At 32.0% G+C, this 25,325-nt stretch overlaps 1 protein-coding gene across 1 annotated transcript in view; it reads right to left on the bottom strand.

The window, feature by feature from the left end:
• Positions 1-25,325, bottom strand: part of LOC148283399 (neuronal synaptobrevin-like) — a 53,182-nt gene that overhangs the window by 26,634 nt on the left and 1,223 nt on the right. The window lies entirely within an intron of this gene.

The following is a 25,325-nucleotide window of genomic DNA, read 5'->3' as shown; positions in this document are numbered from 1 at the left end:
CATTGTTTTCCTACCACTGTCTTCGGGGTGCCACGTGCCGCCCCGATACTGTGCGAAAGAGACAACTGCATGTTGGAACGCCTAACTAACTAAATGAAATCAACCTAAATGCCTAACTAAAAAAGACAAAATCGATATTTCGTTGTCCCGTTTTCAGCACCTCAAAACAGAATTGATTTTGTTATTATTTTTAGACAGAGATGTCTGATGAATGAAATTTTCTGTATCGGTACGATGTGTGTTTTTCAAGAATAGTTATCATATTTGTATAAAGTTCGCCCGAAGACATCAGATAAAACTAAAAGTTTTAATGGGTTTTTGGATGGTTTTAGTTCCCAGATAGATAAATAATTTATCAAAAAACAAAATTAGTGCTCATTTAAATATTTGAAGCACTAACTTTGTAATTATTAATTATAATAAAATAAATACAACTTTGGTTAAACGGTAAAATGTTTGACTTTGTGAGGAATGAAGTAATAAGAGAACGGACGCAGCAAACTCCGGTGACAACTGTCATCAAGCGGAGGCGATACGATTGGCTTGGCCATGTACTACGGATGCCTCGTGAGAGCCTTAACCACGCTTGCCTACTTTACAAGGTATCAGGGTTTCGACATCCTGGATGTCCAGTGGTGACTGTTCGTCGGCAGTTCGTGTCAGAACTACGGGACGTGAACTTGGGAGGATGCACAGGAGCTGGCAGCCGACAGAGATGCTTGGAGGATCTTTGTGGACACCATATGCTCCAACTAAGGAGCGGACATGGAATAAGGAATGAAATATTTTTTTAATTTATTTTAACGACTAATCATTTTATATTTATTTTTTTCCACCGACCGGTTTCAAAGCAAACCAGCTTTTTCGTCAGGTTAACGTAACTAATGAATTATTTCCTATTTTATTTTATCCATGTTTACTAAATACTACACGTGGAGCTAATAAATCGAGTATTTTTTTCCTCAAAGGGTGGTAATTTGAGATGCATATTTTCGAAACTAGACAGGAGTGGACTAAAAGAAATATTGTTGATTTGGATATAAATTATTTTTTTCTTATTATGAATAGATTATTTCTAAGATTTCCAAGTTGTCTAATTTTATTTTCAACATGAAGTACTTTTAATCCAGTGTCTTTATTGAAACTATGATTATTTTCTATCAGATGATTTGAGAATTCAGAAAAAATATTATTATTTAGGCATTTTTAGTGTTTTTTTACTTTAATATTAAAGTTTCGTTTAGTTTTTATCATGTAGATTGAATCGCAATCATTACATTTTAATGCTTGTTTGCTTTAAAACCTGTCAATAGAAAAAAAAATAGTGGTTAAAAACAAGTTGTTTTTTTATTTCATTATGTTGTTTGTAAACGTTTAAACACAAACTTTTTTTATGTGCAAAAAAATAGCATCCTCCCATTTTTTAGTATTGGCATTTTCGTCGAATGCAACCCTGTAGGTTGATGAATAATACATTTACGCTCCTAACTTTTTTTTACAGAACAGATGAAAGATTTTAAGAGCTATAAGATACCCATGGCAAAACTCAACATTTTGCTGAAAACCGCACGTAAATCGATTTAATCGCTATTTAATATATCGAGGACACACATACGGACATTGCTTTTCATACATATATAGTTATATATGTATATAAGGCAGGCTTATATAGTCTACAAAAACGTAGAACTAATATTGATTCCATATATATATATATGTATGTTCGGCATACTAAATGGTATAATCGATGTTCCATCATTACTGGGGCAAGTAAAATTCAATATTCCGACTAGTAGGTTGAGAATCAATGAAGTACTGTTCATCGATCAGTATAGAATAAACTATGGCCTTAATTCTCCAATGACCCGTTTTTGTCGTATTGTTAACTCAAGACACATCTTGACTTTTTTGGTTTAAGTTTACAACGATTCAAACGGGCACTAAACAAATAGTCCAGATCTTGTCTTGATGTCCCTTATGTTTGTCAATGCTACTTTTCTTTTTTTTTTTTAAATCTTTTAAACTATTCTTTTATTGTAATATTCAAACCCTATAAATTGTATACATGGACAATGTCCGTCAATACATAAATAAACATACATATTGATTAAATTTATTGTGGTCTTAAATTATAAAACACTTCGCCTAAGTAAGTAAATAAAACGCGAATTAAAAGCTCATACACTTTTGTCAAGGCGTCTATATATAATATTCGAATATACATTTGATTTTGCTAAAAACGGATTTTGATTATGCGGAAACAAGAAGTGAATAATTCAAATCGAATAATCGGGAAATCAAAATCTATTTCACCATATTTTGACTATATTTTTTTATACAAGTAAAAATATATTTCTGATTAGTTGAAATTTTGCTCTTTCTTAGAGTACACGTAATGTTTCATGTTAATCAGTCCCGAGTAACCCTTTCAAATATTTCACAATACATTTATTTCATTGGCGGTACTGAAACGCAGAATACAAAAGAAAGTGCTGTGAATAAAACCCCATCTCTTCCAAAGAGTGGGTGAAAGAAACGACCACACGTAGTCAAGGACTATTTATGTATTCTTTAGATGCTTATCTTCTAAACTAGTTCTCTCAATCTTCCGCCCTTATTTCCATTCACGTCACTTACGTAATTCGACCCACATATTTTCGAAAGCGTACCTTTGAAGAGACAAGACAAACAATTAAATGGACGAATCGTTCTCATAGTATTGTTATTTGATCTGGCGAGTCATTAAAAACAATTGAAAGCGAACGCGTTTATTTAAATCATTGTACATATTAAATGTTTGTTCGTCAGTACAATTAAAAATAGCATCCACCAAATTAATATAATTTTAATAATATTGCAATGTAAACAGATATTTTATTTCCTTTCCTTCCGCCTGGCTGTATCCCATTTACTTGGGGTCAGTCATTGACAAATTAATACATAGTCATGCTCTGAGCCCTCAAAATGATGACACTTGCACTCATGCACAAAAGTCGATATTCGACTAAATACGCCTTGGGAATGCTGAGCAAAAAAAATCTACCACTATCATGTCATTTCCCCGTAGGGGTAGGCAGAGTGGATGCACCACCAAACACGTCTATCCTGGCGTACTTTTCTAGCTTCTTCCACATTCATACATCTTGTCGTACATGCCCTTCGGTTCTGCCTGCTTTTGACATTACCAGACCTAAGAGTTTGGTTGGTCTGATAATGACACGTCTTCCTTGGTCGTCCTCGCCATATTGTAAACCTGCTTTACCATTCTTTCGTCAACCATTCGTTTTACATCTCAAAAATCATATAAAACACCTCGGAGACCCATTCTTAACAAATTAATATTGAGGTAAAAGCATTTTACATGACTGTCATTAATAAATTTATCGCTTTTTACATTGATTAGCATTCAGAATGAGGAAGTTCAGTGCTAAGGGAAATTGGGTATAAAAAATGTTTTGTTAGACGGGGTAAAAATTAGTGCATTTAACCGTACGGCTAAGTTTCTTAAATGGATTTTAATAAAATTAGTTAATTTCAACAACGTCACAATTTTATCCAAAACAACCAATTATAGAGCGCTGTGATAGATTTCTGGTTTCCGGGAACCCAACTCACCAATCAACAGAATTCATCGACGAGAACTTGTGACGTAACGAGTGGAATAATTTCAAAATCACAAAATTTTCCAAAAATAATACCGCTGATAATACGATACATATTTTTTCAAATTTTGACTTAGCATGATAGTCTATAAAATATATTTTTTTTAACTCCTGAACTTCCTCACTCTGTTTTTTTTAGAATCTCAATTTTATTTTTAATTTTGGAACCCGTATAGATACACATTCTTATTAATTTAAATATTAATATTAAAAAAATATAAAAATGATGGATGCAGCCATTTACTGCGTATTTATTTGAGTGAGAACGTTTCCTTCGTGAGAGTCGTTTGATGGCTTCTAAAATTATATTTCTAAACCCTTCTACAGTTTACATTTATTTTCGTTCTTTTTAAGAAATTTCGTTCACTCTTTTTCACACATTTTTATATGTTAATAGATGAGTGAACAAATTTTTCAGAAAAATACTCTAAACTAAAATATAACATATGTATTTTTTAATTTATTCAGTACAGTACACCAGGAGTGCGGCCACTTGCTCAGCATAAAAGGAAAGATACTGCCGTATAAATTATGTCATAGATAATATAAATCAGATTTTACGGCTGAATAATTTTATTCGCAAATCTAGGTCGGCAGAGCCCCCTATCCTATCATAAAGTAAACTTTGACATTTGACACCTCTTGCGCCTTTTATTTAAATGCTCGTATGTACGCTGTATTTTTTTAAATAATTCAACATGAAAGAACATTTGTTCTTGCAGGTTTATAGATTCACAGCTGTAATTACAATAACTTAATTCCAAATTTTGAATGTAATTTTTAATCGTTGGACAGAGTAGATTAAATTAAATATTAAGGTATTTATATAGATGGGAATTTAAGATGAAATAATCAAATCGAACATGCTAATAATAAATTGAAAAACCAAATTTCCTTTTTTGAAACTAAAAGAAATATTAACAAATTACGACAGGGATGGAGAAAAGCTTAAATAAGGGAATATGGAAGTCAAGGCATTTACAGGGCTTATGACCTGTCATTGGCTGGTTTATGTGGCCACTTTACACACTGTGTAACAAGTCCAGCCAGTCTGCAAACATTTGGACGTAATCAAACATTGTTGAATGGTAAAAGAAGAAGTATAAAAATTGGAAAATTGTTTTCAGGCGTTGCCTAGTAGGTGATTCGGTTCAGCCGGATGAATCTCACCCATGTGATAAAGGTTTCAGCTCTTTTACTTCACAAAAGACAACAGATGGAAGAGTTGAGGAAATGTGGATGTTCAAACATGGGCAGAATGGTGAATGTTACACAGTGTGTAAAGTGGCCACTTAAACCAGCCAATGACAGGTCATAAGCCCTGTCTTGACTTCCATATTCCCTTATTTAAGGTATTCTCCATCCCTGTTGTAATTTGTGACTTGAATCTTAATGACTCCCGAGGGGGTGAAATCCAGTCTTTTGTCTACGAACATTTGGACAAATTCAAATATTGTAATAAAAGAAATATATTACGCAACACGTCAATCAGTTTTAGAATATGGAATAATTGTATAAGTATGTGCAAATGACAAATCGATCAAACAAATATTTTTTGTACAAAAAGCTTAAATAAAAATTATCTTAAGGGCCCTAATCAGAACTAGCTCCCTCGGTATATTCGAAAATCTTAATGCAAAATCTAGCGACAAAGCCGAAATTTCATTTGGCGTCCCTCAAGGAAGCATACTTGGACCAATTTTGTTTCTTATCTATATAAATGATCTTTGCAATTTATCTATAAAAGGCTCTATAATTAGCTTCGCTGATGATACTGTGCTACTATCTCAAGAATCATGGGATATTTTATTTGGAAAAGCTAAAAAAGTGGCTTAAACTTGGTAAAAAAAATGGTAAGACTCAAATTATCTAACTCTAATTCGCTTGAAAACAAAATACATGACATTTAAAATTAATAACAAAACTAACAAATTACAACAGGGATGGAGAATATCTTAAATTAGGGAATATGGAAGTCTAGGCTTACAGGGCTTATGACCTGTCATTATTCCCTTATTTAAGATATTCTCCATCCCTGTTGTAATTTGTTAATCTTAACGACTCCCGAGGGGGTGAAATCCAGTCTTTTGTCTACGAACATTTGGACAAACTCAAATATTGGCCATGACCCTATCCAACAAATACTTCATGATGGACATGTCAAAAGCCGGAATAATTGGCGCGCATGCATGAGAAGATGTATGAATACCGTAGAAATTAAAAACTTACAACCAGAACTTTCTTCTTCAAAACAATTAAACATATATGTCATTTAAACGATTTTTTTATCAAACGCATGTTTCTTTAATTTTTTAATTGCGCAATTTTGAAAAAACAGCGTTTAAAAATAGCAAAATCGTATGATTTCCTTACTTTTTATAAGACTACAGCCTTAAACCAGCCAATGCCAGGTCATAAGCCCTGTAAATGACTTCCATCATCACTTCTCTAACTTGTTCTTTATCTCTGTTGTAATGAGTTAATTTCAGTGTCACCACATTTGCTGAAAGTTTAAAACATCTAATCAAATAAAATATTTATAAAAATCACTTGTGTTAATATCTAAAAGGAATATTTAATATCTGTCGTAAACTTGATTTGCGAATATATACGGTAGGCTCGCGCATAAATATTTCATGAGCCATAAAAGATAAGGTATATTAAAATCCAGAATTCAAGAGTAATACTGTTGTATGTCTAAAAGTACTAAATTTGGGAATGGTAAACTATTTCAATTCCGAATTGATAATATAATCAATATTTTGGAACTTGTGGTTATCATTCATTAAATATTTAAAAATTTCGGCGATTTTAAACAAATCCTAAATAAGTCACCATTAGAAAACGGAAATCATGTTGTGGTAGAGCGCGGTTTTGTGCCTCGGACCTTGATCCGTGAGTCCGCGACGCTACCATGGAACCATAACGTAACTTGGTGATTTTTTATGAAAAACTGTAATTCGAATGTTACTCAAATTTATTTGATAATAATTTAATGAAAGGATTTGTTTTGAATTCAAAATGTACAGGGAAAATATTTCGCAACTAACCTGTATTATTAATTTATTTATTAAGGAAATCATACAGTCTTTATATAAAAAAGGTACAAAAGAACAATAAAAAAAAGTAAGACCAATTACAGATTTCACACTAATTTATTATGAATGCAGGAGGAGAGGGGAAAAATAATTTAATTCTAAAAAAGTAAAAATATGAATATTAAATAAAAAGTGCATAAAAGGGAGAAGACATTGTATATACTTTTTGATTCGATTTTGTGTAAATTAAGCTACACATTTTTAAAAATAATTTACGAAAGATAATGAAGTTCTATATTTGCGTATATATGTGAGCAATAATACCAATGCTTACTTACAAATTGCATGTATTTTATTTATTCTTGTTGAACTTCCAAATAAAAAATAAAAAAACAAAATTGAAAAAACAGGCTCTGTTGTCTAAAATAAATGTGACACGTATTCAAAAGTTCTATTTTTTGTATGATTTATTCCACTATTAGCTTTTATTTGTTTGCGTCGCGGCTTCTTGCTCCGGAATTTGATACAGAGCCCGCGCCGGTAAGATCATGAAGGTCTAACAGCCGGTGATAGCCAACTGTTACATGCTTTAGTCCTTAAAATATAGCTTGATTAGAATGACAGCTGTCAAACTAATTTCATTAGTGATGGGAAATTACTAATCACTGTTCCAATCGATTTTATCAGTTATTTTATGCAATCGTGAAACTCTGTTTCCGAAAATTGATATAAAAAACGCAAAAATAAGCCTATTATAGTGTGTTTAACACAATTATTAACAAAAAAATGAGACATTTATTATTTTTTTCAGGAACAACATCTAATGAATTATTTTTTTATTCAATCAATTTACATTGATCAATTTGTCCCATCTCTAACGTTTTTGCAAAATGATGTAACCTTGTCAGAACGTCGTTAATAATCAGGTTTATTTTACTTTTCTTTTAGTTTTAAATCTGATTTTATATATTAATGTTGATTTATGTTTCAGGCATTGTATTAAAATAATAAATTAACACGCCAGATATAAATGATTTTTCGTGTGTTAATATAAATAACTCCTTTGACGTTACTACAAAGTGATGTGGTCACTTTTTCTGAAAGCTGTCATTCTAATCATGCTACATTTTAAGGACTATGGTTACACTTATTTTAGACCTATTTTAAAATGTTAAAAGTAGCTTTTTTAAAAATAAATCGTCATGAAAAGTTGATCTGATTCAGTGCTGTTTCGTGATATTTCATCAACATTTTCAGGATAATACTCAAAAGTAACATATGCATGTATATTCATGTGTAAAATGAATGCATGAAAAAATACTTTCTCACAGTAAAGCAATTAATAAATTATAATTTCGTAATTTTAGTTCATAAAATAATTAGGTGGTTAACTCAATAAAAAATAAAATATATACAAACATTACCAACTATGTCATACATTTTAGGAACTAGAGATAAAAAAGGAAAGATTACCAATGAAGAGAAGATCTCATTGTGGAAGGGTTCAAAATTGTACAATGTACCTAAAGAAATGGAAAAAATAGACTTCTTGCCTTCTAGGATTTAATATCAATTTAAAAAATACATTTTGGATCAAACGTGATGAAATGAAATGTTTAAAGATACAGTGTAAACAAATAAAATAATTATGAAATAAATAATTATTACGATTAAAAATGTTAACCTTTCTACTAACTATGCACTATTTTTCTTAAATGGCATCCTGTAATTATAATTAGTAATTGATCGCCATTATTTATCAGCCAAATTCATAAAATGTTTCATTAGTTTTTCTCATAATGAAGTCATCTATTTTCTTTATTTACTCAATTGGTGTCTGAATAATTATTCTAATTTCAACTTCTGAACTTGTACTTCTAAATCGCCAAAGAATCGATAAATTCCAATACTGTCTGATGGATTTATAAGAATTTCCGAGCTGAGTCTGATTGATAGCATTCTGGTTTTCGTTAGTTCTTCTTTTGAAAAATGAACTCGGAAAAGCGAACTAAGAAAGATATTGTTCTAACCCGAATATTTAATTGTATTTTTAAGGAGTAATTTAGACTTCCATTATTCCAGTGACAGACGAGAAAGGGTCTGTCGTTAAATTGTCACTCAATTTGATCCCTGTGTATGTTACGAATAACATTTCTACCTGCGTTTCATTCGTGAAAGATAAACTGAGGACATAAAAGTGTGGGTAGGTAGGTTGCCGAAAAGGCGATTTTTCGCAAGTAACGTGAAAAATCTTCGACCATGCAGCAAAAACGGAATGTGCATGTATGTTAATATAATTCAGTGCCAAAATAAATCACGAATAATGAAATAATTCATGAATTTATTAGGGAATCGAATATAATAGTCCATAACCAGGGGTAGGCTGTCAAAGGGGATCGCGGAGGGAGGCGGTTGAGAGGGGGGTTCGTGGGATGGGGGAGGGGGAAAGGGGGATGTATAATTTTGTTCTAACTATCCAAAACATTAATAATACATAATAATTTAAAATAATCAAAAATACTTAATATGCACATCAAACGACAAAATATAGATATGACTTAGTTTATTTTATGGTAGAAAATTCTTTAATTTAACAAATCAAAAATTGAATATTAGTTGTAAATGTATTTACATACTTCAGATTTCAAAAGTGAGGTGTAACAAGATTGGCGCAGAAATTTTCAATTTCAAAATTGTCAATTAAAAATGTTTTACTACATTTGACAAAAAAATATTAATAACACCAAACACAAATCACAGCGTTTGTAAATATAATTACAATCCACATTTATATATTATATAACACATACGACCACGAATTGATTATAAATTATCCAAAATTATTATTATATAACAAGTCACAATAGTTTCCACAATGCTTTCTCATTCGCTGAAGGTTCAATTTCTTTTTTTTTCTATTTCTAGTATCATCAGCTAGCCGGTGTTGTTGCAACCGAGTCTTAACATATGATGAGGCATCCCAATCTGATAAAGGTTTTCCTATTATTTTATTCGTCATTAAACTTGGCACATGTTCGATTGAAAGTTTACGCCTTTCAATCGTAATATCATTCATTACGCTAAAACCTCGTTCGGCTTCTGCACTACTGATTGAAATTGAATTGATATTTTTTTTAGCGTGAGAGATTGTTTGCGGCACTGGTATACGTAGATTCGATTCCAAATCTGCATCAACAAAATTTCTGAAATCGTTGATTTCTACTTAAAATTTCAAAAGTTGGCTTAATATGTTTCATTTCTTTTCGCCTTCTATCCACGGGAATAATATTATGTTCTTGTAGTCCCAAGAAGAAGGCTCTAATAAATCAAAAAGTGTTAATATATCCTTATAATCTTGACCACCCGAACTATTGCTTCCAGGAATTAAACTGAAGTGATTTGTAGATAAAAGTCTTGCACTTAGGTTATCGATAACACTTTGAAGTAATCTTTTTCTGGGTAGTGCAGGTGTTTTTTTATTATCTTTTATTTCAAATGGTATTTTACTATACCCATCAGAATTTATCAATTTCGATGCTTCCTTTTCATATTTTCCGACACCATCTATCTAGAAATTCTAGGGCTCTAATAGTTCGTTTTATAAATTTGTCTGCTTTAGTTATTGTCGTACTGCGCGACTGAAGGGAATTTGATAAAAGTGATATTTCCTCCAAAATCTCAATCATCAACGCTAAGTCATTGATAAAATGTATATTGGCCATTCGTTTCGCCATTCCTATGAAGCTCTTATTGTTACTGAAGTGTGCGCATAGAGCAGGATATGCTCTCCACACAGCAATCGCCGCTCGTAAACTGCATGATGCCCAGCACGGTCCTCGTACCCGACCCATTTTTGTTATTTCAATTTCCAATTCTTCTGCAATTTCATGTAATTCTGCTTGATTTATGAATGACTGATGATAAATTGAGTATATTTTATCCAAAAATATTTTTAAATAATTTACTTCATTTATGTCATTTATAGAATCATCTAAGACTAATTGTGGACGATGATTTAGGCAATGCCATATAATTACATTCGGAAATAGTTGTATTAATCTCTGAGATACTCCTGATTTTCTTTCGAGCATTGTACTTGCACCATCGGAGCAAAATGCGATTAAATTTTTTAGTAAATAATTATTTTCAAATCCATGTAAATTTAAGCATTTCATTAATGTACTAAACACTTCATTTGCTGTTGTGGAAGAAAGCTCTACCAAATCTAAAAGTACATTTATAGGATCTTCTGTGGCACTAACTGCACATCTTAAATATATTATTAACGCGCTTTTCTTCGCTATCGTTGATGCTTCATCAATAATTATATATATTTTAGCATTATCACTGATTTTGCTGGAAAACACATTTCTACGTACCTCTGTAGAAATATGTTCAACGATACGAATAGCAGAATACCGAGAATGAAGGCAAATACCAATGTCAACCCCATTTTTCTTTTGTAAATCTAAAGCAGTTTCAATATCCGACATATGTCAGTTTTTCTTTGCTAAAGAGTATACGACATTTAAAAAAATTATGATGGTGGTATGAACGCAAATTATCTCCATTTGATTCTTCTAAAATATCAAATATTTTGAGGTATGAAGCTGACATGAAGTGGTTTTCAATTTTTTTTTCTTAAAGATGCTTGTTGCGTCTTCTTCCATTTTCCGTTTGCTACAACAGAACAGCTCATCCACTCGTTGGATAAATGGATATGCTTGCTTTTATCCGTCCCTAAAGTACCAATTTTCGAACAAACATTTCACCCGATTTTTTTATTTTTAATTTATAACCACTTATACAATTTACTGAAATATTCCAACTGATTTTGAGTCCAGCAATTCGGAATTTCAGATGAGGTTTCCCTGCAAACAATATTCGATATTTCTTTGCAAATAACTTTCTTATTATCACAATGATATTGTCATTATCACTAACACTTACACAATCAACATCACGAATTTGTAAACAATTTTGAACCATGTTGAGTTTAATTTGAGCCCGTCGTGTTTGTTTATGTTATTTGGGTGTCTTTGTATTTTAATTATACATTGATATAATATCTATCAATCAATAAATTCAATAGTAAATTCTCTAAAATAGCGATCTGGATTTTATTTTAAAATGTATTGCGGACTTCTGAACTTGACTGGCTTTCATTGCCTGTTTCTGTTTTCTCTATAAAATTACTGATCAAAACTCGCAATTTTTGTTCTATTTTTTTAAAAGATTAATCTTATTTTCTCTTAATACCCAAAACAAATATTTGAAAACGTTTTCTTTACACGATTAAGTTTAACCGGGACGTTTGATTACTAAAATTTATTCCAATACTTTGGGAAATGAGTAAAAAAATACCGAAGTTATAAAACAGTCTAAAAATATAACATGGAACATTATTCCTCTCAGGAGCCAAATTGAAATCTATTTATACCCTAAAATAAATGTGTATTTTTATAGATACATTATCTGGAGCATTTATGTTTGGTTAATATTATGTATGCATAGACACCGCAACCAGATCTAAAAGGAACTAAAATAACATTACATTTCATATAAAAGAATTCAGTAAACCATCGTTGAAAAAGATCTCGAAGTGAATCAGCAACGCTCTAAATAACTAAATTAATAAATTAATTTATTATGTGTATACGTCAAATACTTTTTATTTTTACTGTACTAAGAAAAACAAAATATTAATTGACTTATTTATTTATTTACTCAAACTCGTTTAAATATTAATGAAACTATAAGGGCTTTTCGACCGTGCCATAATTATCAATAAAAAAAAAACATAATAAAACTAATTAGATTAAATTATAATGACATGTGATATATTAGAATAACAATACATAAAAACATGAAATAAGTAATAAATAATAAAATTCCAAAGAATACCATGTAAAAAAGATAACCAGATATAAATATTAAAATATAAATTATACAAATTTAGATAGATACAGAATCAAATATACAAAATAAAAGTATCATTAAATCAATAGAAAAAGAATATAATGTATAAAAATATAATTGAAACGATAATTTAGATATGGTTTCTAGAAACTCACGCTATACTATATATGAAATCTACTTTGGCAAACAAATGTTTTTCGTGGGAGGCAATACTAGCAGTTCACAATGGAGTTCCAACTCTAATGTATTGGAGCGAAGTATGGAATTGGAAAAATAATGATGAAAGTAGGTTAAATGTTGTCGAAATGCGATCCCTTAGGCGAATGTGTGATAAATTTTTGGCGGCCTCCGTGGTGTAGTGGTCAAGACGCTTGACTCACGCACGGAAGGTTCCGGGTTCGATTCCCGGTGAGAACACAAAAATTAAAATGTGATTTTTCTCAAGCCTGGGTGCTCTGTGATGTAATTCACCACTGTAATTAGGCCTCCTGGCCTGTTGTGGTGCAAAAAAAAAAAAAAAAAGTAAATTATTATTATTAGCGTCGACATGTTATAAAACGAAGTATGATAGGTGCACAAATGTCGAGATCCGTGAGTTATGTAAGGCTGAGACATGCATTATCAACATAATCAAGAAAGGTATGCTGCGTTGGTTTGGACATGTAGAGCGAATGGACAGCGACAGAACGGCTAAAAGGATCTACGATGCGAATGTTGATGGATGCAGAAAACGAGGAAGACCGAGAAAGACATGGCGCGATCAAGTCAATTAAAGACTTGAAGATGGACAGGTCGAGAGTGGGAATAATCGGCGTGCGTGCATGAGAAGATGTATGAATGTAGAGAAAGGAAGCAAGGTCGGTATGCAAAGACAGAGTGATATGGCGCTCTATTCTTTCTGTCTACCCTTACGGGAAAAACGACGTTATGGTTTGTTTACGTATTTACCGTCTCGTCGTCCTTTCGGCGCTCATTTTTAAATTTAAAAAAGCGGTCTAAACTTGTGTTAACATCTCATATATATTTTTTTTTTATTTGGGAAATAAACAGTTTTACATACATATTTATAGTAAACAAACAAATATAGTGTATAAACTCAGAACAAATAACAGATTTCCACAAAGTATACAAAGTTAGTAAAGAAAATATATTACAAATCAAACACATACACATATAAAAATGTTATTTTCATGTACTCGTAAATATTTTTCAATAATCAAAGATTTTTGTTTTTAAAGAACAGTAAGTTATTGTAAATTGGGCGGGATTAGGACAAGGATGCTTGAAGAGATGATAAGGAAAGGGAAGGGAGATGTTCATATTTATTATTATAATGTCTACTAAGTTACATAATCCATTTTTAGTGAAAATTTTAAATCTGACAGAGTGATGTTTGTGTAATCTATATCTTTAAATTTCGTATTGTACACTGAAAAAGTCCTACGAAAAAAAGCGTTTTTAACATACGATATATACAGGGTGTTCTTTAAACCCTGTCACATCCGAACCACAATTAACAATATGAGCAAGAAGACATATTAGAACATTAAAATATTTTTTTAGAACGGATAAAACTTTCAAAAATAAAATATAAAAAAAGCAAATGGTTGCTTACTTCTGCAGGGGTAAAACGAGGTGGGGGAAGGGGGGAGTCTGATATTACGCCGCGCTCCCCTCACTTCTCTCCTGCAGAAGTAAGCAACCATTTGTTTTTTTTTTTTTTTAAATCTTTGTTCTAAATATTTTTTTAAATATGCTTATATGTCCTCTTGCCCATACTGATCATCATGGTTTCAGATGTGACAGGGTTAAAAGAACACCCTGTATATAAACATATATATATATATATATATACATAGCATATAGTCTAAATTGTCTTACTTTACGTACCCAGTACCCACTTACATGTTCAAATGAAGAAATTAAAAAATACCGCATTTGTAATAAGGGCAAGGTATTCAAATAAACATTTATCTCGTCAATTTCCCTCGGGACCATTCACAATAGAATTTTTAAGATTTCTTCAGAAAGCGAAATTAAATTATTCCCTCCATCATGAAATAAAATTTTAAGTTGCTTATTCGATTCGGAGATTTTTCGGCAACAAAATTAAAGAGATTGTTTCTTGAAATCCAAATAAGATTTAATGTTTTTTTAGATATTTCAGATATAAAAGTAATATTTTCTTTTATAATTGGTCGTTTATTTTGGAAACATCATTCGCCGTAAATTTATTTTCGTTTTTAAGAAAGTTCTGAGATTTTATTTCATGATTTAATTACGCTTTGTATGACTATAAGAATAAAAAATTATGCTTGAACAGGGAAAAAAATATGGCAGTTGTATAAATAAAGAGTATTCGCTTATTTTTCCCAACAAGTTTTCAACTCCTCCATACTAATTGGATTATTTTTTTAGATCATAGCGTCTGTGAAATTTTTTAAACACTTTAAAATTATAACAAGATTAACATACGAGGGCGGATTGAAAATGAAGCTACCTAAGTAGGAAAGAAACTTTTTTTTTTTCAAAAACCATTTATTTCTCAACATAGTCTCATTTTACTTCGACACACTTAGTAAGACGATATTCCAACTTTTTTATACCATCTGAATAATACGATTTCGGGAACCTCTCAAAATACGCGATAGTTTCGGTAATCACTTCTTCGTTTGAGCTGAGTCTTTTTCCTGCGAGCCATTTTTTCAAGTCTGGAAACAGAAAAAAGTCACTAGGAGCTAAATCTGAACTAAAAGGTGGATGATTAACCAATTCCAAGTGTATTTCACGTAATTTTAGCATCGTATCTAATGCTGTGTGAACCGGTGCGTTGTCTTGAAGAAAGAGCACTTTTTTCTTCTTTAAATGTGGTCGTTTTTCCTTGATTGCATCATTCAATTGATCCAATAATGCACAATAATACTTTTTTGTGATTGTGGATCCTTTTTCAAGATAATCGATGGGCAATATTCCGAGTGAATCCCAAAATACAGTGGCCATAACCTTGCCAGCCGATTTCATTGCCTTTGCCTTCTTCGGAGCACTTCCACCAGCTTCCACCCACTGTTTCGATTGATTTGGTTTCAGGTGTATAGTGATGCACCCACGTTCCATCAAAAATTATTTATCGACGCCCAAAAACAACAGGATTACGCTTTATCATGTCCAAACACTGCTGTGAAGTGGTCTCTCGAACTCGTTTTTGTTCGACACTGATAAACGCGGTACCCATCTTGCCGATAGCTTTTTCATATGCAAATGTTCATGCAAAATGTTAAACACACGTTCAAATGAGATATTTACCATTTCAGCAATCTCACGCAACTTCACTTGGCGATCATTCATAACCATATCGAGAATTTTCTTCAGTAACCACCTCTTTTGGCCTTCCTGTTGATGGTATTGTTGCAGTGCTTGTTCGGCTGCGTTACTATGTTATCTGACGGAGAAGACTCACCGTAGTGTTTATCGAGCTTTTTTTTCGTCTCTTCTGCCGTTTTCCCTTTCAAATAATAGTGTTTAATCACTGTACGAAATTCGCATTTTTCCACTTTTCAAGAAACACAAAAGTTGTTTACTTCAAACTACTACAACAAATAAACTAATGGATGAATTTATGTGACATTTTAACAGCTACCATTTAACAAATCGCAATTAGGAAAAAAAAATGTGTTTGTCCTGCCATCTAGCGCTAGGTAGCTTCATTATCAATCCGCTCTCGTAGGTACTATATTTCATTGCTATATTAAAAATTAAAAAAACAATATCATAAAAACCCATGTACTGTGTAACACTTCGTGCCTTGGTACTCAAAATCCCCTGACTCCTGAAACCTAGTCATCGAAAGGGTTGAGAGTTTCAAATACCTGAAAATGGCAGCTTCCAATAATAATTGGGAGAGCGACTAGGAATAAGCAGACGCCACATTTTTGCCCGAGAGCAGCCCGAGTCAAAAACACTCGTTCAGGGTTCTGGTTCTATTTCACACAGAACTGTATTCTTCATCTGCCTGGACACAGATAATTTATTATGATCCTAGATAAACTGAAATAATCGGAAATCTGAATCGCCCTTGCGAAAAAATATGAAATGTAATAATCGAATGTCAAAGACATTGTTTTCCGTAGTTAGGAGTGAATTTCACCGGAAACCGATTTATCTTAAGGAAATTAATTCTAAATTTACCAAACGTAAAATTGATATTCGTTCAGCCAGTAAGGTTCGGTTTAATTAATAATTCTCTTAATTATCAATGTCTAAAACATTCATTCACGTTTCCGAACCAATGTACATTGCCTCCGGAAGATTAAATTAATTAAAATTGAATTAATCTAAAACATAAAACCAATATTACGATAGAATCGTTTTTATTCAAGGGTCCTTATTCACTCTTATAAACCAATCGAGTCAAGTTCAAATATCAAAAGAAAATTGAAATGATTTGATATTTGATGTTTACAGATAATGTTTATGGAATGTTTTTCGTTGCCGATTGCGTTAAAATCAGTAGCCTTATGCAGTAAATAATTCGTTTCGTAAATTCATTCGTATCGTATAACAGGGAACGAGAGCGAAATATGGTTTTAATTGCGTTAGAATGAGATGGATATATGACGAACAAACGAACTTACGAAACGAAATTGTAAAAGAATAAGCCTGCAGAAATCCAAATGTATACGAAAAGTCTAGATAAAGAACGATCAGTGTCACCCCAAAACATGTTTTTAATTAATACCGCCATCTAGTTCCTTAGATGCTTAGCTTGCCTAGCTTGAATCAGAAAAATATTAATTACGTACAAAATCCATAAAAAAAATTATGTATTTTTTGGCACGTGATCAAAGTCTATACCGCAATAGTTAAAATGGTCAGAGTTCTAAGACGTTGATCGTTCTTTAGTTTTCGAAAGAACATCTTCCATTTTATTGAGGCAAAACAAGAAATGTTGCACCGGTGGTTTTTTTGGGTGGTCTTTATATAAAACAATGTGCGTTTGCCATAACACCTATCTCCGAATTGTACATTAGACTACCGTACCGTTGATGCCCGTCAGTCATATAAAGGGCCATGGGAGAGTTATGTGATTATTGATTCAAAACGAAGAATTCACGAAACCGATAAACTTGAGGGGCCTTACTTGAAAACCTGGTATAAAGTTATGCCTAGAAATAGGCTGCAATATGTCTTACAGCGAGCTTACTACAGTTAAAATGTCTCTATTAAGATTTACTAAATTCAAAATTATTATGTTCAAGAAAGGCTCAAGATTATTATAACAATCCGCCATAATTAAACTAAATGACTGATCATTTTCAGTAAGATTTTGATTATTTATATAATTTATGATTTAGACTAAATAAATAAAATCGTAAATAAGATTATTATAAAAGTACGGTTTAAAAAAAAAAACGAATAAGAAGTAGTGATTTCATGTCAGACAGCATTTGTGTGTCGCTTTTTTAAACAATCATAAGTTTTCCAAGCTAAAAATTCGCTTTTCTTCGAATTCTCCTTAAGTGACTTTGATCACTCCTTACCTGGACTTTTTATATATTATTATATTTGAGAGGAAAGTATTACGTTGGCGTTTAAAGGAGGTCCTTTAATGTGAAATTGAAATTGTTTGATTGGTTTTAACTCTTGTGTGGCTGTGATGTCACACTAGTTGACATAGGCCACAAGACTTGATATATCTCTCTTATTTTTTTAAATGATGAATTCGTATTTTTTGTAATCTTCAAATGGACATTTTCACACTGGATTTGGAAAGTGAATTTTGTATAACTATGCTGGATGTTAATACAAAAAAATATTTATCCTCGCTACGCGAAAAAAGAGTGTCCGCTAATTCAGCAACACATGTGTATAAGAAAGAGCACGAAGATAGAACTCATCACAGGGAAGACAGAAACGCTGTTCTATGGCAGGTGTTAGTGTGAAAGTGACAAAAACAAAAGTAAGTAAAGTGTAAAATAGATTCAGATTTCAGTCGGTTGATAACAGTGATGGGAAACGCACGCGCGTAATCTGAGCGGCGTATTTATGATTATTAATTTATTTTACTATAACAGGGCTAAATTATATGTTTATTTGCATAAATGATGGAAAAGGGATTATTAAACAGTATGTCTCCATGTTTTTTTTTCTTTAAATTTTTGAACTTTAAATTATTCCGTCTTTTTCTAGTGGTAACACGATGTTACATCACCGCGCGCAAAGGGATTATTTACCACAGTCTTTTAAGAGTTAAAGCTCTCATATTAGAACAAATAACATAAAGATAAATTATATTAACAATATGAATTTCAATAGTTTAACGCTAAATTAATTACAGTACGGGTCTCGATAATTCGGACAGGCAAAGGTCTTGACCTTGGCGGATTGCCAAGGCGTCCGGATTGTAGTCTGCAATACTTCAACGGTGATAAAACATGTATGTTTAGCTTTGTATATGTTTTAAATATTAAAAGACAAACTCGACAAAATTAACAATAGTAAATAATAAACGTTTAGGAAGGTTGTGTGTTTGAAATGAAGCTAAAAAACAGAACTGAAAACAAAAGCGCGCCGCTCGACGCAGGTGAAATGCTTCCCGCCTCCTCCGCCTCCTCCGCCGCATCCGTCCGGATTAGCGAGACCCTACTCTAGTTGCAAAAACACGCACTATCCTGGATTCAAACTAAATATATTAACTCTAAATATTTTGTTATCCTTTTTTTATTAAGGAATATTTTTATGTTTTTTTCATATTTTTTATTCCTTTTTTAATTACTATAAAATAAAAAAAGTACCTTTTAATCTTTTGTAGAATATTTTCTTTTCTCTTTCTTATATTACACAAAAATATTACACCTGTCTATTTATTATTGGGGCAAAAATTCATAAACATTACTTGTATACCCACGAACATGCCATGCCTTTGTGGGATTTTTGTTTACTATTTTTACTGTTAATATGTATTCCATTGCTAGGTAATTATCCTTTATTTTTGTATACTCTGTTTTACCTCTTATGTATATTGTAAAATAAAACAAAACAAGTTAAATTAATAAAAAATAAATAAAATAAATGGTATTCGAACCTACATTCATATTATGTTAGCATTTGTCTACGAGAGTTCTGTCAAAATCTTGAAAAAAAATATTTTTCATATAAATTTTTAGCTTCCAGAACCCTGTTTTTTTAGTATGTCCAAACATTTGGACATACTCAAGACATTGTTGGATTAGAATCTTTCTTCAGTTTCGCATATTTACTGTCAACTTTTTAAAACTAATTTGGTGAAAATTTGTTAAATTAAAAGACTGTTAGCCAAACCATATCACATAGGAATTCCTATTTTGTTAACGATATCAACTTCATGGAAAATAATCCAAAGATGACTCGCAAAGAAGTCGCCACGCCTAAAACGTTTCTGTATGTGCAGAGACTGGAAATCATCTGTCTCCCAAAGCTGTAGGAGAGAAAGGGGTGACTTGATAGATACATAAGCTAATCAACAGTCACTATGGTTGCGAAATTTTGGATTACATGATAAAACTAAGCGCTTCGAATTCGAGGCAACAGTCTCAGGCAGGAAAACGCCAGATCAACCTCAACCCACGAAATCATTTTATGAGCAATAGAGTTGTTGATGGTTGGAATAAGCTGCCACAAGAGCTGGTCTCAACATGTAGTCTCAAAGAATTAATAAATTGGCTAGATATGTTTTCGTAAACTTAGAATACGCATAGAAAATATAGACAAGTAATGGTATTTGAATAGGGATGTGTGGTTACTGACTACATAATAAATGTAAACAACGAAGGTCTCGAACAAGTAGAAGAATTTTCGTATCTGGGAAGCATGTTTTCAAGAAATGGAAGAGTAGAAAAAGATGTTGAAACTAGTAAAAATATGTCAGTCGAAGCTAAACTGGCAGTGCACAACGGAGTTTTAGTCCTAACACTTTTGTATAGAAGTTAAACGTGGAACTGGCAGAGGAAGGATGAAAGCCGAGTGAACGCGGTTGAAATGCGATCTCGTAGACGAATGTCTGGGAAATCAATGTATGACAGGATTACGAATGATGAAATCAAGCGAGAGTGTAAATCTGATTAAAAAAGGGTCTATGAGATGGTTTGGTCATGTATAACGAATGGACGACGAAAAAATGGTAAAACAAGTATATTTGACGAAAATGAACGGTAACGTGAGACGAGAACGACCAAGGAAGACGTGGCAAAATCAGATAAACCGAAATCTTAAGTCTGGTCATGTCAAAAGCAGGCAGAACCGAGGGGCATGTATGACAAATTGTATGAATATCGAAGAAGCTAGAAATGTATGCCAGGATAGACGTGTGTAGTGGTCCATTCTCTCTGCCTACCCCTGCGAGAAAATGGCGTAATGGAAGTAGTAGTAAAATACGCAGACAACTAACTTTCGTTAAAAAAGATTTAAGCATATCAGCTTTTAACTGCTCGTTTAAAATAAAAACAATAATAATATTTAGATATTAGGTATTGCCACATAACCATCGACATTTCGAAGAGTAATAAAGTTTTTGCTTGATTTTAAGAAGGAACATGATAATTTGCATTTTAAAACATCCCCATGAAACTCCCCTTTGCCCAGCTAAATAAGAAGGGTGAATAAATCAACTAACAATGTAAACATTAAAAAAATATTTTAATATCATAACGGTCGCCTTGCATAACAAGTTACAATGCGCAGAGTATATAACATTTTAGATTTTTAGATTTTTTTGCACCACAACAGGCCAGGAGGCCTAATTACAGTGGTGAATTACATCACAGAGCACCCATGCTTGAGAAAAATCACATTTTAATTTTTGTGTTCTCACCGGGAATCGAACCCGGAACCTTCCGCGCCTGAGTCAAGCGTCTTGACCACGACACCACGGAGGCCGCTAACCTAACCTTATTTAACCTACCATTACTAACATTTATTCTTTATTTATTTTCAATAAAATATTGCTGTAATGGCAAAATTTATACTGGTGCCAGTGTTACTTTCTACGTTTATCTCAATCACTTAAATTTTTATTAAAGCATTACCTACATAAAATTAACAATGCATTAAAAATTAAATATTTAAAAAAAAAAGTAATGGTGTACCGGGTACGGTCCCGTGGTGGTGTCTCGGAGTCACGGACTAAAGGTTCGAGGTTCGAACCCCGCTCTACCGTAACCCGATTCCCATTTTCTTGCACATTTACGACTCGTTGAAATGGGTCCCGAAATTGAAATATTTTTGTAAGTACTTACACATAGAATTCAGACTCAACTACTCATAAATGAGTAGGTTTACTTTTTGACCCATTAGTTTATTTGTAGACGTCGCTCAATACGCAACTCCTGATTTGAATTCAACTATGCCGTGTTGTGTCCTTTTAATGTGTACAAATACTGCTAGGATCTTAAAGAAACAGGATGCAATCACATTTCATGTGTAGTTATCAAATGAATGTGTATGTAACAATTGCACTGGTTAAAAATTTAATTATTTTTCCATCTGTCAGATAGTCGAAGAAACAAAATAAACATTTCGTTAGTGTTGCCAGGGTAGTAAATTTTTTTACCCTACTTTGCTCATCTAATGTAAGAACTAATGAAAATTAGACCTCGGATTAAACAACGCCGCGGTGGACATTTGGCCGACATTATATTTGAAACATCAAATATTATTTAACATGATATAAAAATATTCGTTTTGTGTAAAATAAAATTTGTTTTATATTTTAAGTTCAAAGTTCATTAATTCAGTTACTCTTATTAAATGACCCTTTACTTATCTACTCTGTTGTGTCAATCAATGTTTCTGCGTGCACAATAAATTTTAGAGAAATTAACAGATTACTTTTTTTTTTACCTTACATTTGTGTTATGATTATTTTTTTCCCCATCAAGCAACATTACGCGGCGACATCACGAATGCGCGCGGAGAAAGTAGGCCATAGTGGGGGGATTATTGGACACAGTTCGATGTATTCTGTATATGATTCTACGCTCCTTCTGAACTATTCTTAATTCTATGTACTTACATCATAAACAAAAATTTTCTTCAGTTTTTAATTAAGAATATTAATACTAGAATTAACAACAAAAAAATGATAACTTTTCTTGTATTCGTTATGCATCTTATAACAATATTATAATTTTCATTCCAGTCAATTTCCGCTGAAATGAGGCTTACCGGGTTTTCATTGTTATTTGAGGGACTTAGAATGATAATGGGCTAAATCCACAATTTATAAAAATATTTAACTGTTTATCTGGTACTACTTATTTATTATTTTATTTATTTAATGCGCAAAATACCGAATTTTATCATAGAGCACAATTATATTATTTTATTTCCCGACTTGTTAGAAAATTCCGTGTTAAGTCGGGACTCTTCTATGTATAAATCAAAAACGTTTATTAACATATGAAAAAATATACAAAATAATCCAAACAATATACAAAATAATAATAGAAAAATGTAAATAATAAAAATTTATACATGTCGAAAAATGGAATGCAGAAAAGTTGTATAATAATACATGGCAATATGTTATTAATAATTAATAGTAAGTTTATAATTTAATTCGGTAATTAATTGATAATAAAAATTAAAACAAAATAATAAAGTAATAATAGTAACACATCTACACATATAGTAGAATATGATTTTTAATAAACAATAAAGTTAAAATATATATTTACAAATAATTATGCATCACTATTAAGTTTATTCAAAGATGATATACATATATACGTATATGGATAATAATGAAGACAGCATCGATATTATATATTTATTCCCGAAGCAATCTTATACAGTGGTCTCTACCCCTCGATAAAATCAAATTATGGATCTTCATCTTAAATATAGACGTTGTTTTGGAGAACTTAATATGCTCATCCAAGACGTTGAGCACTCTTGGAGCTACATATATATGAAAAGTGTCTCCGAGCAAACATCGCACGTGTTCTCGGTATTAAGTAGTTTATGTTACGCGAAAACCTCGTACTGGCATTCTGTTGGGACCTCCTTCCGTAGTCGCCTGACCAGAAAATTGTCAATACTTTCTTGATATAAGTTTGACGGATATCAAGTAGCTTTAAAAATTGAAATAATGGTTCAGATGGGTAAGTTGGAGGATACCGAAGCATAACTATAAGAATTAGTTTTTGCGTCTTGATTAGGGGGTTCATGACAATTGTCGAGCAACCTCCCCAGCCAATTATGCCATAGGCAGCTACCGATTGGAAAAGCGCAAAGTAGACATTTTTTAGAGTGCCAACGTCCAGGATGGTTCCGAGTGAGCTAAAGACATGACACAGTTTTCTTAATCTAGACACCAGGGACTGAACTATATAACGAGAATATTTTTTTGAAGTTATGCCTATTCTAAAATTATCATTTTTTATTTAATATTTGTTAAATAAAAAAATGATAATTTTTATTTCAATATCGAATATTCATCCGAAGGGTCTCGAGTTCGATTCCCGACATGTCACCATGGTAAAACATGAAATATTTATTTGAAAATATGTTTTTGCCTTGCAATGTAATACTGTTTTTCCTATATTTGGTTTCTTTTTTGTAACCATCATAAAACTGAGAAATCTGTTATTGGTCCTATTTTAAAATCCTTCTATCGATACCTTTGTTGTGTTTACATAAAAAAAAACTGCAATAAAATATTTCATAATTCTTATAACATATGGATTAAAACAAATACGGGACACAAAATGCATATTTTTATTTTGTATAATTTTTTTATATTTTTTTTAATACATGCAAACGATATTTTTTACAATTTAATACTTACCATTTCTACCTCTCTAATGGAGCAAGATGCTCGTGTTTAGGGGGGATGTTTATATTAGGTAATATTTCTCTAATTTCAATATAGGAATAATAATTGGCCTCTTGCCAACTGAGCAACCACGCCACGCAACGAAATATATGCTGCGATTAGAAAAACAATGCAGTGCCCTGTACATCAATAGATACGGGTAATGGATAATTATGATTGAGCTTTCATCAATAAATTATATAAAATTGTGAGTTGAAATTGACCGCTTCTAATTCGGACATTGGCTGGTTTAACGTGAGTGTAGGGTGTTTAAATATTTACAGCTCTTATGACCTGTAAAAGCCAAAACTGGAATTTGAATGGCTTATAACCTGTCATCGGTCTGTAAAAACTGAAGCATCCACATTACTTTCTCAAAATGTTGTAAATTTATATAAGTGAATCAAATTGTTTATTTTTTTTTAAATTGTGGAGTTTTGGACATTGTTATTTTATGCGCCTCGTTTGTGGAGCACCGATGAATCTGTGTGCATATAATATATAGGTACATATAATCAGGTCACCGATCGGTAACCAATCAAAGTCTATCCATGTATGAAGACGGACATTATAAATTATTCATTAATAAACCTTCCATATTAAGATTAAAATAAAACTCATAATTATTAACGTTTATAAACAATTACGGTTGTGTATCAATAAGCCGAGTTAAGATATTGCTTAGTCTTCCATGTTCCGTAATAATACCATCGTCTCTGTTGAAATATATTAGTCTAGTTGATATCAATGGATATTATTTACGTTTAGCTAGTCGGGAATTGAACGCAGTACCTGTGCGTGCCAATGCGTTAACTACGACACTACGACATGGTTTTGAAACCTTTATATATTGTAAGC

Source organism: Micrasema longulum, unplaced genomic scaffold (assembly GCF_059751315.1).
Source record: "Micrasema longulum isolate JH-2025_06_02 unplaced genomic scaffold, ASM5975131v1 h1tg000242l, whole genome shotgun sequence".
Taxonomy (NCBI): domain Eukaryota; kingdom Metazoa; phylum Arthropoda; class Insecta; order Trichoptera; family Brachycentridae; genus Micrasema; species Micrasema longulum.
This window is presented reverse-complemented; position numbering and strand designations above follow the sequence as displayed.